Source organism: Plecotus auritus (assembly GCF_963455305.1).
Source record: "Plecotus auritus genome assembly, chromosome: 1".
Taxonomy (NCBI): Eukaryota; Metazoa; Chordata; class Mammalia; order Chiroptera; family Vespertilionidae; genus Plecotus; species Plecotus auritus.
The window spans coordinates 197,797,577-197,814,590 of NC_137770.1; positions in this window are offsets into that span (position 1 = coordinate 197,797,577).

Sequence of the window (17,014 nt, forward strand, 5' to 3'; positions counted from 1 at the left end):
TCCTTTAGGCTCTTTCAGCATTCTTTAGCTTACAGATGGGCAGCGAGGCATGAAGAAGGTGAAGTATCCAAACCGGGACCCAAAATGAACTTGGTTCTCAAATAGACTTCTCTTTATACTTCACTACCTCTGGTACAGGCTGAACTCCCAGCTTCCCCTCCCTCCCCCTCCAGGCTACTCTCTTGCCATTCCCGTGCACTTGTGGGCTCGGAGCTGATCTCAGGGGTGGGGGAGGAGCAGAAAGACCATTTGGTTCTAGACTCAAATTCATGAAAGGCCTCAAGTGTTGAAACAGGAATTTTGGCGGGTGAAAAAAACAGGTTTTAGGAAATTTTGGAAATTAAGGGGACCATGGAAGAAACACAGGGCTGCAGAGCAGCAGAAGGTGCATTTCCATAGAATAGGGGAGCTGAAAAGCTGCAACAGGTACATTTCCATAGAATGAGGGAGCTGGGAACAGCAAAAGGTCTATATTTACAAAATAAAGAGAAGGAAGCCCTTCATCCAGAAGGAGAAGAAAGCCCAAGGGAATAGGAAAACAATAAGGAAGGAGGGGGGAGAACCTTACATGTCCCATGTGAGGTTGGACCTTTGAGCTCAGGAGTTACTATAGTAACCAGTCTAAGGGAATAGTGACCAATCAGAGGGGATATCAAGGCACCAGGATCTGCAGCCTTTATAAGCCGTAGGGAAAAGGAACTCAGGGGGACCCTTTCCCCCTTCCCACGTGGGAGTCTGTTCTGTGGGGCTCTTCCCTCTCCCCACGTGGGAGTCTGTACTTGTTCTTTAATAATTTTCCACCTTTGCTATGCCATCTTCTGTCCGTGGATTCATTCTTTGACTCCGGCGGACAAAGAATCCGGGTTCCAGTCCAAAAATTCCGTTTCAGTGTGACTTTGGCATTATCCCCAGATGAGCATATGTACAGTCATATTAGTGCATTCTTGTCAAGAGCACTGGTTGAGAGAAGGATCTTTACACCCCAGTTCAAGTGTTTGTAACTTTTGGCATGCCTTCCTTTTAAAACCAAGTTCAGAGCTTCAAAATGAAATGGCCCAGGGCTCCTTCACCTTCTGAGAAGACTTGTGTGCACTGTTATCACTCGCACACAGAGAGGAATCGAGTTTCTTTTGCATAGCGTCGTCCTTCGTGAATTGAGGGAAGTCTCCCCATGAAGTGGTCTCCCTCGGAAAGAAGCCGAGGGGAAGATGAGAGGATCTAGCTTGTAGCGGTACCCTGGGTCTCCACGAAGGTGTTGCTTTCTTTTGTCTGGTTTCCCAGCTCCTCTTGAACTGTCAGTGGAACTTGTGGGGTCCATGCAGGGCGGGTGGGGAGCGACCAGAAAGTCGTGCGTCCTTTTCGCCTTCAGCAATGCTCAGTCCTGTGAACCAAAAGGGGCTAACCTGCCTGGTTCAGGGAAGGCCGGAGTTGGCAGCCTTGCAAACTCACAGACCTAGAGTAACCACAAAGGTTGATCTGAGGTTAAAACTTCTAAAATGAAAAAGCAGTTTACGTTATCTTCCCTGACAAAGTCCAATGTTGACCAACTTAACTGAGCCTATTGTCTTTTTGCATCTACGATAACATACTGTTGGAATGTCCAAGTAATTTTCCTTTCTCTGGACCCCTCAAAACACAGGCACTGCTCTGTGGAGACCACAAATCCCCTCATTGTTATTGAGTTAATTGTTGACTGTTAACTATCCGGCACCCACCTAAGTAAAAGAAGTGTGTGTCTATCAGTTTACTTTTTAACCAATCACAGAGTCTCCCGCCTCCCTAATCAATCACCAATGGATTTCATGTAACCCACTTAGTCCCCTCTTTTGATTGTAGTATTTAAAACAAGGTGCAAACCCGCCATTCTAGGGAGCATTATCTCAATCCATTGAGATTCTGCTTCCCGGCAACTGTCCACAGTGTGGCTCAAGCAAGCTCACAAAAAGTCCTTTCCAGGTTTGAATGTTTCTTACGTTAACAGTCCTCACAGAGCCCAGACAGGTGCCCAGGTTTCCTCTGCCGCTCCTGCTCCAAAAAGTGCCTCTGGGCAGACGTTGAAAGGAGACATAATTAAGCAGGAGTGTTCCCACTTTGGGTGATTTCCACTCCCTGAGGAGTTGCAAAGCTGGTGGGGAGCCCAGCTGGGGCTGCAGGAAGCTGGCGGCGTGAGCAGCCTGACCACGCGGGCCTGGACTTGGTGTAAAGGTAGCGAGGGGAGGAAATGAAGGCAAGTCGGAGAAAAACGAGGTTTGAGACCTTGATTCGCGGCTCTTTCATCTTCTGGGTTCCTGAGAGGAAGCAGAGAGGAGAGAGGAGGGGTTCAAGGCGGGAGCCCACCACTGGCTGCTGGCGGCGGAGGGACGCGTGGGGGAGTGAAGAGGGGGGAGGGTAGGAAGTGGGCCGCTCCCACGCGGCACCTCGGACAGATGACCCCTTCGCTTGGCAGCTCCAACCAGCACAGAGCTCCCTCCTGTGGCCCATGGGGACAGTCACCAGGGCTGGGCAGCAACGCCAAGGTAAGGTCTGTGCCAGGGGCATGCAGGCCTGTGGGGAGATGGGCTTTGGGGAGAGAATGACCACGGAGTGGTGGAGCTGATGCAGACATTCCAGACATAGTCACAAAGGGCAGGCAGAGCACAGGGGACTTAAGTCAATGGGGTTACAATTATTCATGTTCATTATAATGAGGGGGGTTGTGGGGGCGGGGAGGCTGTAAGCACCTGGAGGGCAGGGCCCACTGCCTGTTTGCTCACTGCTCATCACTCCCATCAGAACAACTCATGGGAGACAGGTGTAATGAGAGCAGAGCCCTTGTGAAATGTATATCATATGTGTGTATATATATGTATGTATGCCATATCGGTGAAGTGTGCATATGTGTGCATGTGCCGCATTTTACAAATGGTGAAGCTGAGGGTGGGACAGTCACATAACTTGTGCAAGGTGACAGTGAATCTGGGTCCGAATATAGTTGTCTGGCTACCAACCCTACGTTTTTAATCAGAGTTCTCTAAACAGATGAGAGATTTTTGAAATGGGAAGTTGAATTATTAGGGAAAGTAGAGCTTTCAGAGATCGGGGAGCAGTTGATTGAGGACTTGAAGAATGACCAGGAGCCCCAGGGCTTTGGGGGGATGGGCTGTGCTCTGCAGGTGAGAGTAGTCACCTGGAAGGCTTGCTCATGTTTTCTATTCACGGCAGTTCAACAGGCGATGGGCCCATTGCCTGACCGGATTCTGGGGCCGGTGGCACAGGCGCTGTCACGTATGGCGCGGAGAGTGTGTGAACACAAAGGGGGAAGGAAATTCTGGTATCTTTATAGAGAAACGCATTCCGAGGGAAAGTGAAGCGGTGGGGCTATTGATTTGGACAAAGTTGAACGAAGTGAAGTTTATTTTTGCCACCCTGAGCTGTCTACATTCTCCCACTTAGATCTTTCTAGTCTCGTAGATACCTACCTGCTTTCTTCCTCTCTGTCTAGATTGGTACTTGGAAAAAACAACCCTGTAACTCATTCACACTCAGGTGCAAATGACTAATGACATTTATATCTTCAACTGGCACTTAATGAGCCTACCCTGCAGGACAGGTAGATAAATAGAATAGATTATTGATTAAAACAAGAATAGTAAAAGGTTAGTAGTAGAGTCTAGGTGGTGAGTATATGTTTTCACTGTAAAATTCTTCTCATTTGGTTTTATATTTGTAAACTTTCAAGGCCTTGATTCCTATTTGAAAAAGCGAAGGAGGGCATATGGGTAAAACATAAGACAATTCTTTGTCCTTAAAGCGTTTTTAGTCATTAGAAGAGATAGTGCACATATACAAATTACTGGGTTCAAAATCTGGGGTACCATTTTGAGATCATAAGTTAGGTCTTTTTCTGCTCCTTTCCTTCCCCCATCTATAAGGCTGACTGGGGAAACCAGGAGGAGGCTGCAACACTTTTTTGGCTTTTATGCCCAGAAGTCCAAACTCTTGGGAAAAGGAAATACCTTGGGACAAACAACCCCTCGTAGCAGAGCAGAGGACACGTGCTGATTGCTAACCCCAGATCAGAAAGAGATTCTGTAAACTGGGCTCTGCTGGCTTGTGTTGAAAAGTACAGGCACCCCTCAGAGATATTTCAGGTTTGGTTCCAGACCTATCATGGAGCCAGGATCTCAGTACAGTGAGCCATAATCTTTCACTGGTGGAGGGTTTTGCCTTCTGTTAAAACGCGACACCTGTGAAGCACAATAAAGCGAGGAATACATGTATATTAGAAATGGCTGTGTGTGGTTTAGGAAGAGGGTAACCACCCTCTCCTAATTTATTGACCAAACCAGGACACATTGGATATTGAAAGGGGGCACTATTGATCATTATACTGGGGCAGTGGTCAGCAAACTCATTAGTTAACAGAGCGACAAACTGCGGCTCGCGACCGCATGTGGCTCGCAAGCCGCAGTTTGCCGACCACTGTACTAGGTCAATAAGAATAAACCAGGTAAACTGGGATGTATAAACTGGGAGCACAGGCTGCCTCAGAGGCTTGAATGCCCTAAGCAGGACACCGGAGCACCAAGCCTCTGGACCTAAAGGGACCATGCAAACAGGAGTGATGGCTATGTGTCCCAATTATGCTCCAATTATCTGTCTAGACTTAGTGGGACAAACACAGGTGACCAGGAGTCGGCAATAACGGCCTGCCCCCTGGTACTTTAATGTCTAGACAGCTGAGCTGAACCGGAACACATGAACACACAATACAGAATTAGTATGCAGTCACACAAGGTTTATTTACCTATTCCTAGTGGGTCCTAGGCTCCAGCAAAGGCCAACCGGCGATGCAACCGAAAGATGGACAACGAAGACGGAGACAGACAGGCGGCCACAGTTGGTTCAGGCTCGCACAGCAGAGCAGTCAGTCAGGGGCTGGCTCACAGAGCGATGTGGAGTCCTCTATCAGGCAGGAGACATCGACTGAAGAAAGTCCCGTGCTTATATAGCCAGTAGTAAACAACTTGTGTCTTTATCAGTGTGGGCCAGACGATGTGCCTTATGCTAGGAGCAGGGCGTTCACATCAAGATAGTGGGTGTTCACCAATTTGGAAGTTACAGAGTATTGGGGTCTCCACACAGCAAACATTTCACACAATAATTATTTCATACAGTAGAGGGGTTTCCTTATGACCATAACATTATTATAACACTATGTATGTCCCAGTGGTAACCTAGTGACAATTAATTGATGGTGCCTCCCACCCCTACCCCTTGCCCCAGGCCCTGGAACCCTGGCACAGGGTGATGCTGGGGGAGGGAAGTGGGCCTGGAAGCAATCAAGATGAAACGAGTATTGCTCATCTATTCATGAAACCTGGAAAGGGAAAAGGAGAGAAGAAACTAATAAACCTTCAATAAACCTCATAAGAACAGGGATCCTATCTGTTTTGTTCAACACTTTCTAGCAGAAGCATTTTAAAGTCAAACTTAAAAATTTGTTGTCCTAGGAAGAATGGTATCAATAATAACAGAAAGAGAGGCAGGAACTGAAATAGATTTAGGAGGAAAGATAGTTTTGGTTTTGAAAATACCAGCTTGAGGTGGCAGTGGTATAGTTCCCAGGACCTATGTTCATACCAGCCAGCGTGTGTGAGTAGCGCTTTAAGACAGGTTAGTGCTGGGTTTGGGAGCCAGGTGCATGTTGGTAGTGAGTATCGTGGAATGAATATGATCACGTGGGGAGTAAACAGAATAACACTCACAGCTGGGGCTCTTGGAAAAGGAGGCAAAGGAGCGATCAATAACATATGATCAAGCTATTTGAATCACAATAAGTATCAAAAGTTTATGTTAAAGGAATTACTTTCTAAGAATGAAATTTCACTCACAGGGAAGGTGGGATGGGAAAGAATGGACCACCTCAGTCGGCAAGTTAACATTATCCACTGAGGCAGACTATGAATTTCCACCAATATCTATTTTTTCTTTGTAGTAACAGAGGATCTTTGTTCTCACTGATTTTTTTTTTACTCCCAACAATTTATTTTTAAAATTTCCAACATACAACAAAAGTAATTTTACAGCAAAAACAGATAAACATGTGACATAGATTCTACCACTAACCTTTTACTATTCCTGTTTTATCACTAATATATTTATTGTATCTATACCTCTGTCTACCCATCAATCCATTTTAATTTTTGACACATTTCAAAGAAAATTATACACATTCTACATTTTTCAGTGGGCTTGTTATTAACCAGAGTTCAATATTTCTTTATTTTCTTTTCATGTAAAATTTAAATAACAATAAAATACACAATTTAAAAAGTATATGCACTGCGTTTTCCTCAAACATTATATTATAAAAGTTTCCCAAATATACAGCAAAGTTGGAAGAGTTTTATAATGATCCCTGTGTACTCACCACCTAGATTTCACCATTAACATTTTCTTGGACTTGCTTTATCACAATCTAGCCCTTCATGTGTTTCTCCATTTGTTAAGCAACCTAATTTCTGAGGCATTTCAAATACTTCCCTTCTCCCCAATGCTTAGGCAGGCATATCATAAATCAGAGATAGACGGGTGTTTACAGTTTTCTTTCCTTTGATGTAAAGTTTACATTTAGTAAAATGCACACATCTTAAGTGTATAGTCATTGACTTGTAACAAATACACATGCTGGTGTGATCAAACCCCTATCCAGACAGAGAACATTAATGTCACCTCAGAAAGTTCCCACACACTTCTTCCCACTCAATCCCTGTCCTCATTTGCCCCAGAAACAATCACAGTTTTATTTATTTTTTAACTATGTTTTTATTGATTTCAGAGAGGATAGGAGAGGGGGAGAGAGAGATAGAAACATCAATGATGATAATAATTGATCGGCTGCCTCCTGCACGACTCCTACTGGGGATTGAGCCCGCAACCCAGGCCTGTGCCCTTGACCAGAATCGAACCTGGGACCCTTCAGTCCGCAGGTCAATGCTCTATCCATTGAGCCAAATCAGCTAAGGCACAATCACAGTTTTAATATTTTCCCACTGTAGGTTTGATTTGCAAATAGCATCATACAGTATGTATTCTTTGCGAAGGCTTCTATCGCACAGCATGGTATTTTTGAGATCCATGTTGTTGCTAGTATCAGTTGTTCATGCCTCTATTACTGAGGCACATTCCCTTGTCTGAATATGCCAAGTTGTTCTGTTGGCGGATGTGGATACCTGCACTGTTTCCGGTTTGGGGATATAATGAGTAAAGGTGCTATGAATGTTCTTCATACAAGTCTTTTTTGTGGGCATCTGCTTTCATTTCTCATGGACAGATACCTAGGCTTGGAATTGCTGGGTCTTAAGGACACATATATGTTACTTTTTATAAGAAACTGCCAGATATTTTTCCAAAAGTGATTGTACTGCCTACTTCCATCTACAGTGGATTAGAGGTCTGGTTGCTCCACAAACGTTCCAGTATTAGGAATTGTTAGTCTTTCTAATTTTAGCCATTCTGGTGGGTGTGTGGTGATAACTTGTGGTGTTTTAAATGTGCATTTTTCTGATGATTAATGATGGTGTACATTGTTCATATGCTGGTTGGCCATTTGTATATCTTCTTTTGCGCAGTATTTGCTCAAATTTTTGCCATTGGTTGTTTGTCTTTTTCTTACGTTGTATAAGTTCTTTAGATATTCTGGGTACCATCCTTTGTGAGATATATGGTTTGTGAATATTTTCTTCCAATCTGTGGCTTTTGTATTCATTATCTTAATGACTAGGGGCCCGGTGCACGAAGATTCGTGCACGGCGGGGCAGGCGGGGGGTGGGGGGGGGGTCCCTCAGCCCAACGTGCACCCTCTCCAATCTGGGATCCCTCAGGGGAGCCCTCTCCAATCCAGGAGTTTCTGTCTGTCTTTGCAATCATATGAGCGAATTGTCTGAGACGCCAACCCAGTTTGGTTTGTTGCTCACAGAATAATAGAGGCTTTTTTTTTTCTTTGCTGCATTGGTGGAGATTTCCTGGAAGTTTTAGGATATCTTCCCTTTAATTTTTCCTAGACACTCTTATGTCTTTTACTTATGGCTCTCACCTTTGCTTTCCCTCAATCCCCCATCCCAACAGTAACTTCCTCCAGGCTCACTCTGCTCTAGTGTCTAGGTGAGAGATCCATCTGCCACCAGAACTACTATTCCCAGAATTCCTGGTGCTCCCCATGCCCTTGGTTTTCCCTTCCTGCTCTGTCTCCATCCCACAGCCTCCCACTCTGCCAAGTCCTCCAAGCCGCCAGCTCTCCCTCTCTGCTCTCCATCTGGCGGCTTGGGGAGCCAACTTTCCCAAGCCGCTCCACTCTCCACCGGCTCTCTTGCTCTGCTCTCCGCCCGGCGCCTGTATATGCAAATTAACCTGCCATATTTGTTGGGTTAATTTGCATACTTACTCCTTATTGGCTGGTGAATATAACAGAGGTACAGTCCATTTACATGTTTCTCTTTTTTTTAATTTAATAAATCTTTATTGTTCAGATTATTACAATTGTTTCTCCTTTTTCCCCCCCATAGCTCCCCTCCACCCAGTTCCCACTCCACACTCTGCCCTTACCTCCCCCTCACTGTCCTCATCCATAGGTGTACGATTTTTGTCCAGTCTCTTCCTGCATCCCCCATACCTTTTCCCCCTGAGAATTATCAGTCCACTCCCTTTCTATGCCCCTGATTCTATTATATTCACCAGATTATTCTGTTCATCAGGTTTTTTATTCACTTGATTTTTAGATTCACTTGTTGATAGACATGTATTTGTTGTTCATAATTTTTATCTTTACCTTTTTCTTCTTCTTTCTCTTCTTAAAGAATACCTTTCAGCATTTCATATAATACTGGTTTGGCGGTGATGAACTCCTTTAGCTTTTTCTTATCTGTGAAGCTCTTTATCTGACCTTCCATTCTGAATGATAACTTTGCTGGGTAGAGTAATCTTGGTTGTAGGTTCTTGCTATTCATCACTTTGAATATTTCTTGCCATTCCCGTCTGGCCTGCATAGTTTCTGTTGAGAAATCAGCTGACAATCGTATTGGTGTTCCCTTGTAGGTAACTAACTGTTTTTCTCTTGCTGCTTTTAATATTCTCTCTTTGTCTTTTGCCCTTGGCATTTTAATTATGATGTGTCTTGGTGTGGTCCTCTTTGGATTCCTTTTGTTTGGGGTTCTGTGGGCTTCCTGGACTTGTAAGTCTATTTCTTTTACCAGGTGGGGGAAGTTTTCTGTCATTATTTCTTCAAATAGGTTTTCAGTATCTTGCTCTCTGTCTTCTTCTGGCACCCCCATAATTCTGATGTTGGTACGCTTGAAGTTGTCCCTGAGGCTTCTTACACTATCTTCAACTTTTTGGATTCTTTTTTCTTTCCGCTTTTCCGGTTGAGTGTTTTTTGCTTCTTTGTTTTTCAAATCTTTGACTTGATCCTTGCATTCCTCTAGTCTGCTGTTGGGTCTCTGTATAATATTTTTTATTTCAGTCAGTGTATGTTTAATTTCTAGTTGGTCCTTTTTCATATCCTCGAGGGTCTCGCTAAATTTATTGGCTTTTTCTAGGATATTCTTGAAAAGCCTTATAACCGTGGTTTTGAATTCTATATCCAGTTGTTTGTTTTCCTCCATTTCTTTCGTTTGTGATCTGTTTCTTTGATGCCGCATTTTCGCTGCTTCCCTGAGTTGGTAGGGTAGCTTTGTGTGCTAAGTTTCCTATATGGCCCAGTGGGTCGGCCTCCCCAGTTAACCTGAGGTGGACACTCTTGGTGCACCCCTTTGTGAACTGTGTGTACAGCCTTGTTGTAGTTAAGTCTTGATTGTTGTTGGTATCACTGGGAGGAATTGACCTCCAGGCCAGTTGGCTGTAAGGATCAGCTGTGTCTACGCTGGGAGAAGTTCGGTGCTGGAGACAGCCTTATAGGATTAGACTTGCAAAATTGCAAAAGCCTCTATGCTCAGCTTGGATGGGGCGGAGTCTCAGGGTGGAGCAGACAGTCTTGGCTTCCCGTCAGCCTTGCCCTTGCGCGCGCGCCTCCAGACCTCTGCCTTCTGCGGCTCCCCTGAGTTTCTGCCTGACAGTCCAGATTCCTCCTGTAAGAGCGTGGGTCCCCAGGGGCTTGCCCGGAACTAGGGTTCAGTGCAGTCAGGAGCTTCCAACTCCCTTCCGCTAGGGAATGCCTGCGGCAACCTCCGCATTCAGCCTTCTCTGTAAGCACTTGCACGCGCGTGCCTCCAGACCCCTGCCCACCAGGGCTCCCCCAGGTCTCCGAGTCTCCATGTGCCTTTCTCTCTACCTGATAGTCCAGACTCCCCCTGTATGAGCCTGGGTCCACGGGGTTTCGTCCGGAACTGGGGTTCAGTGCAGTCGGAACTGGGGCTCAGTGCAGTCGGGGGCTTCCTTCCCCGTCCCACCAGAGAAAGTCAGCCAGGCACTCCGCCGCCCTTCCTCTCTGTGTGCGTCTCTGTACCACAGCCCTTTGCCGCTCCTCTGATTCTCCGTGAGCTTTTCTCTTTCCTTCTAGTTGTAGAATTTCCACTCAGCTAGCTTTCCTGTGGTTCTGGATGATGTCCATTCTGTCTTTTACTTGTAGTTTTGAAATTGTTGTGTGAGGCAGCAGTTTAGGTGCTTACCTATGCCGCCATCTTGGTTTCTCTACATGTTTCTCTTTTATTATATAGGATAGCTTGTGATGAACAGAAGTTTTAAATTTTGATGAAGATACATTTATGTTTATTGCTTTTTTTGACCAGTTTCACAAAACTTACTCCCACATCACAAAGATATTCTCTTATGTTTTCCTCTAAAAACTTTATGATTTTAGTTTTTATGTTTAAAGCCACAATTAATTTAAATTAACCTTTGTGTATGGTAAAGAAAGATGGATTTATATTTTTTCCCATATGGACACCCAGTTATCACAGCATTATTTGTTGAAAGGCCCTTTTCCCCTATTTAGTTGTTTTGTTATCTTTTTTCTCCCCTTCAAATGACCATATATGTCAGCCTATTTCTGGGCTCTATTCTGTCCCATAGTCTATTTGTTGATCTTTATGCCAGGACCACACTTTCTTGATTACTCTAGTTTTATAGTAAATCTTGAAGTCAGGTAATGCAAGTACTCCAAATTTGTTATTATTTTCCAAAATGCTTTAGGTATCCTAGGTTCTTTGAATTTCTAATACAATAATTAGAACAATCTGTCAATTAAAAAAAAAGTCTCATGGGACTATGACTGGATTACATTGGATCTGTGATTATTTGGGGAGAATTGACATCATTTGGTGAGAAGTTTATTTAAAATTCCTCGACTTCTTTTCAACAATGTTTTGTAGTTATAAGTATAGAAGTCTTGCATGTCTTTGGCTAAATTTATAATTTTTTACACAATTATAATTACAAAGTAAATTTCTAGTTAAATTTTTTAATTGATTAAGTTTAAGGCATACAACATGTTGATTTGATACATTTATGTATTGCAGTATGATTGCCATGGTAGTGTTAGCTAATACCGCTATGACCTTACATAATCATCATTTCTTTGTTTGTGGTGGAAATAATTAAGATCTAGTCCCTTAGCAAGTTTGATATTTATAATATGGTACTAGAGGCCCAGTGCACAGATTCGTGCACACTGAAAGAAAATTAATTAGAAGGTGGCCAGCGGGTTGGGACTGGGTGAGATGGGCTGGACACGCCCTGGAGCCAAACTTCAGTGGTCCCTCCCTGGCCGGCCGCATGTGGGGCGGCGCCGGGGCTTGAAGGGCGTCTGCAGAGTGAGCGGGTCCCTCCAGCAGGTGGGGTCCCTGGGCCTGGCCTGCAAGAATCGGGCTGAACCTGGCAGTCCGACATCCCCCAAGGGGTCCCGGAGTGCAAGAGGGAACTCTGCAAAGTTGCTGTTGCTAGGCAGGTCCTGTGTTGAGCGTCTGCCCCCTGGTGGTCAATGCATGTCATACCTACTGGCCAGTTGGCCGGTTGGCCAGTTGCTTAGCCTTCTATATATATAGATTGTCTAGTCCAGTGGCTGGCAAACGCATTAGTCAACAGAGCCAAATATCAATAGTACAATGATTGAAATGTCTTTTGAGAGCCAAATTTTTTAAACTTCTTCTAACGCCACTTCTTCAAAATAGTCGCCCAGGCCGTGGTATTTTGTGGAAGAGCCACACTCAAGGGGCCAAAGAGCCGCATGTGGCTTACGAACCACAGTTTGCTGACCACTGGTCTAGAGTCATTATGCTTTGCATTAGGTAAGCCTTATTTATATGCCACTTCTAACTCAATTTTCAATTATTTGCTACTGGTATACAACAATACAATTATTTTGTATATTTACCATGTGTTCTGAAACCCTGTTAAATTCACTTGTAATTTCTATCATTTTTTATAGATTACTTAGGATTTTTAAAAATACAATTTTGGCATATACAAATTGTGATAGGTTTACTTCTTCCTTTGTAAATCTTTGCCTTTTCTTTTTTTTTCTTTTTGCCTGTGACAAAGGCTAGGACCTCTGACACAATATAAAATAGGGTGGTTACAGTAGCTATCCTTGTCCTGATCCTAGTTTTAGGAGGGAACATTCAATATTTCACAATTAAATATGATGTTAATTATAGATGTTTGTGTGAGTAATATTTTTCTAGGATGTGTCTATTTAATCTGCGTTGTTTAATTGTTTTGACATAAGGTTGTGTATAATATTCTTATTATTCTTTTAATGTTTATAGGATCTTTAAAGTCCTTCCTGTCATAGATAATTTGTATTCTCACTTTTTTTTTTCTTGGTTAGGTTAGCTAGGGATTTATTAGTTTTATTGCCTTTGTTAATGTCCTCAATTATTTATCTGTTTTCCATATTATAAATTTCTACTTTTGCCTTTATTTCATACTTCTACTTACTTTTGATATATGTTGTTCTTTCTTTAGCATTTTTAAAGTGGAAACGTAGGTATTGAATTTAGAGCATTCTTTTCTAACGTAAGCATTTAAAACTATAAGTTGTTTTTTTAAAAAAAATTTTCAATTGCAGTTTACATTCAATTTTGTTTTGTATTAGTTTTAGGTATACAGCATAGTGGTCAGACAGTCACATACTTTACAAAGTATTCTCCCTGATATTTCCAGTACCCACCTGGCACCATACGTAGTTATTACAATATTATTGACTATATTCCCTATGCTGTACTTTACATCCCCATGACTATTTTGTAACTACCAATCTGTACTTCTCAATCCCATCACCTCTTTCACCCAGTTCCCCAACCCCTTTCCCCTCTGGCAACCATCAATCTGTTCTCTGTGTTTATGAGTCCGTTTTTATTTTGTTTGTTCCTTTATATTGTTCTTTAGATTCCACATATAAGTGAAATCATATCTTTATATCTTTCTCTGACTTATTTCACTTACTGTAATACCCCCAAGGTCCATCCATGCTGTTGCAAATGGTAAGATTGCATTATTTTTTATGGCCAAATAATATTCCATTGTATGTATGTACCACAGCTTTTTTATCTACTTGTCTATTGATGGGCTATTGTAAATAGTGCTACAGTGAATATAGGGGTGCATATATCCTTTCAAATTAGTGTTTTAGGTTTATTTAGATATATATCCAGAAGTGGAATTGCTGGTTCATAAGGCAGTTCCATTTTTAAGTTTTTGAGAAACCTCCATAGTGTTTTCCAAAGTGGCTGCACCAATCTGCATTCCCACCAACAATGCACGAAGGTTCCCTTTTCCCCACATCCTCAGCAACACTTGTTGTTTGTTGTTTTATTGATGATAGCCATTCTGACAGGTGTGAGGTGATATCTCATTGTGATTTTAATTTGCATTTCTCTGATAAGTTGTGACATTGAGCCTCTTTTCCTATGTCTATGGGCCATCTGTACGTACTGTTTGGAGAAGTGTCTATTTAGGTCCTTTGCTTATTTTTTAATTGGATTATTTGTGGGGTTTTTTGGTGTTGAGTTGTAGGAGTTCTTTATAAATATTAAATACTAACCTTTGTCAGATGTATCATTGGTGAATATGTTCTTTCATTCAGTGGATTGTTTTTCATTCTGATGTAGTCCCATTTGTTTATTTTTTTTCTTTTGTTTCCCTTGCCTGATGAGATATAAAGAATATTACTAAGTGAAATGTCTGAGATTTTGCTACCTATGTTTTCTTCTCGGAGCTTTATGGTTTCAATTCCTACATTTAATTCTTTATGCATTTTGAGTTTATTCTTGCATATGGTATAAGAAGGTGGTTAAAGCTAATGTTATGCCCAGATTTCGTGATCCCCAAAGACCACGAGGGGGTCGAGTCCAATGCAAAAGCAAAGAGCCTTTAATTGAGCTAGCTCGAGCTCCCCGTCCACCACACTCGCCGACGCAGCGGCCGGAGGCAGAGAGAGAGAGCTCCAGGCCCCAAACGCGCTGATTTATAGGGCGCCTGGGAGAGGTAGGAGGGGTGAAGTAGTGTGGCCTCCGCTGATTGGTCGGGGTCAGGTTGCACATGGGGGCAGGGCGCGGCTTACTTTCCTCTTGCATTTCTATTGGCTAATTCAAAAGTGTGGGTTGGGCTCTTGGAGAGGTTCTAGGGCGGGAACCTGACTCCACGAGGTGGAGGACATGGAACAGAGGGAACATGGAGTCGGTCTCTCCCCGCCCTTTCGCTATACATGTCTCTTTTCGTGTTCTTTTTTTCAGTATATCATGCAATTTTTTATGTTTCATTATCATTCAGTTAAATACTTTAGAATTTTCCCTGTTTCTTTTATGACCCACATATAATATAGGAGAGTGTTATTTACTCGTAATTTGCAAATATTTGGGTTACAGGCTCCCCAGCAATGCATCAGAACTCCATTTGTCCCACATACTTACCAATGCCTGATTTTAGTCATTCTAGTGAGTGGATAATGGACTTTGTTGTGGTTTAGATTTGTATTTCCCTGATTATTTAAAGATGTCCGACATCTTTTCATGTGCTTATCAGCCATTCATATCTCTCCCTTTGTCAAATGTACAGTTAATTCTTCTGCCAAGCTTTAAAAAATTGGGTTGTTTTTTCATTGCTGATTTGTATTTGTGTGTCACTTTATAGATAGATGCCTTTTTTCAGTTACCTCCCACTGATTTCCAATCCATTGGATCTAAGAACTGTGGTTCTACTTTTGTTAGCAGGTATATCATTGCCTTCTCAGTTAGCCAGGCCAGTGCACATATTTAAGTGCCCACGTGGTAAACTTGCACATTTCCTGCTGTCCCGTCCAAAGACACTGCTCTCTCATCGACCTGTGGAGGCATACCATTTAACTGCTTCTTGAAATGATGTCCTTCATTCCTTATTCCTAAGTACATTATTCCTTAGCTTTTAACTGACATTTGCAAGAAGGCCGTGCAATTTGTTCTTAAACCCTGTTTTATCATCTTCCAAATTTATTGTTCAAGAACAAGTCTTCAGGGAGATTTGTAGAAAAGGTCAGGGAATACAATTTTTTTTTTTTTTTAAAGACGGGGAAAAAAGTGGAGGAAGAAAAGTACTTGCATTCTTAATGTGAAAATATATGTTTATTCAGGGTGTTAAGTTAGATTAAAGTTTTAAATAATAACATCAAAACATATCCAGTGATGCATTATTAAACCGAGTTTATTATTAAAGTTATTATTAAACCTTTTGAGTAAGCTAGGAAAATGTCTATTTATAAGTGCAAGCTAAAGTTCATTTTCTGCTTCTCTACTTGCACAGAACCCTAGTCCTGATATTACAGAATTTACCAGGCGACCGAAAAATACACAGGAGTACCCGGAGATACAGGAAAAACCCATTTATTTCCAGATGTACTAGTACCGTGACTCAGGGGAGCCTGTTTCCAAATCCTGAGCAAACCAATATGAAGGAAGCTTTCTCTTTATACCTTTTGGTTTCTTTGTCCCCCAAATAAGGATCAGACTTCTGGACCTTTCACAGGCTTTGCAAAAAGCCCCATGTGTTGGGATGAGGCCTGTGAGACCACACCTAAAGGCCTGGCCTGGCGCCAGCGCTGATAACCCCCTCCGGGGGTTGTGCATTGTTTATGGTTTATGGCCTCTGTAAAATGTGAGTATTTAGGTAAACAGGTCTTGCAAGACCAGATAATGAAGGAAGAGGCAGTGACTATAGGCTAACAGGAATGTGCATTAGGAATACTAATTAACTAGGTACAGAGTCAGGCTGCTGGCCTCCCCCCCAAAATGTCTTATTTTCCTCATCACTGGAAGGGCTGTCTACCTTCCTGCCTTTTTTTAAAATATATTTTATTGATTTTTTACAGAGAGGAAGGGAGCGGGATAGAGAGTTAGAAACATCGATGAGAGAGAAACATTGATCAGCTGCCTCCTGCACACCTCCCACTGGGGATGTGCCCGCAACCAAGGTACATGCCCTTGACCGGAATTGAACCCGGGACCCTTCAGTCCGCAGGCCGACGCTCTATCCACCGAGCCAAACCGGTTTCGGCTACCTTCCTGCCTTTTCACAAACCTGCTTCCAAGCCAATTCATACCAGGTGGGTTTGTTTTCTCTCTCTTTTCTCTTTTAATTACCAGGAAGGAAGATCCATATTTTTAAGTTCTTATTCCAATGTATTTGAGCCCTTCGTTGGGTTATGTCTTCTTATCAGCTCAATTCCTATCCCCATAAACAAAGTCAATTCCTATATTCTGTCTGGTTAAAGAGGGGAAATACATAGCTCTCGTGTACTCTTATGCATATTTAAACAGTGCAAAGTCTTCCTTTAGATATTTCCCTTGTTTAGCTTAAATGAGGTAACATTTTTTCCTATATTCTGGATTTTACTCACAGATCTTTCCTTCTAGTTCTTTATTCATTCCCGTTTTATCCTTTGTAAGTCCCTCCCCCCCCCCCCCCAATAATATAAAGAATATAATTCAGCCGTGGGCAAACTACGGCCCGCAGGCCGGATCTGGCCCGTTCGGCTGTTCTATCTGGCCCGCGGAGCCGAAAGAGCGGA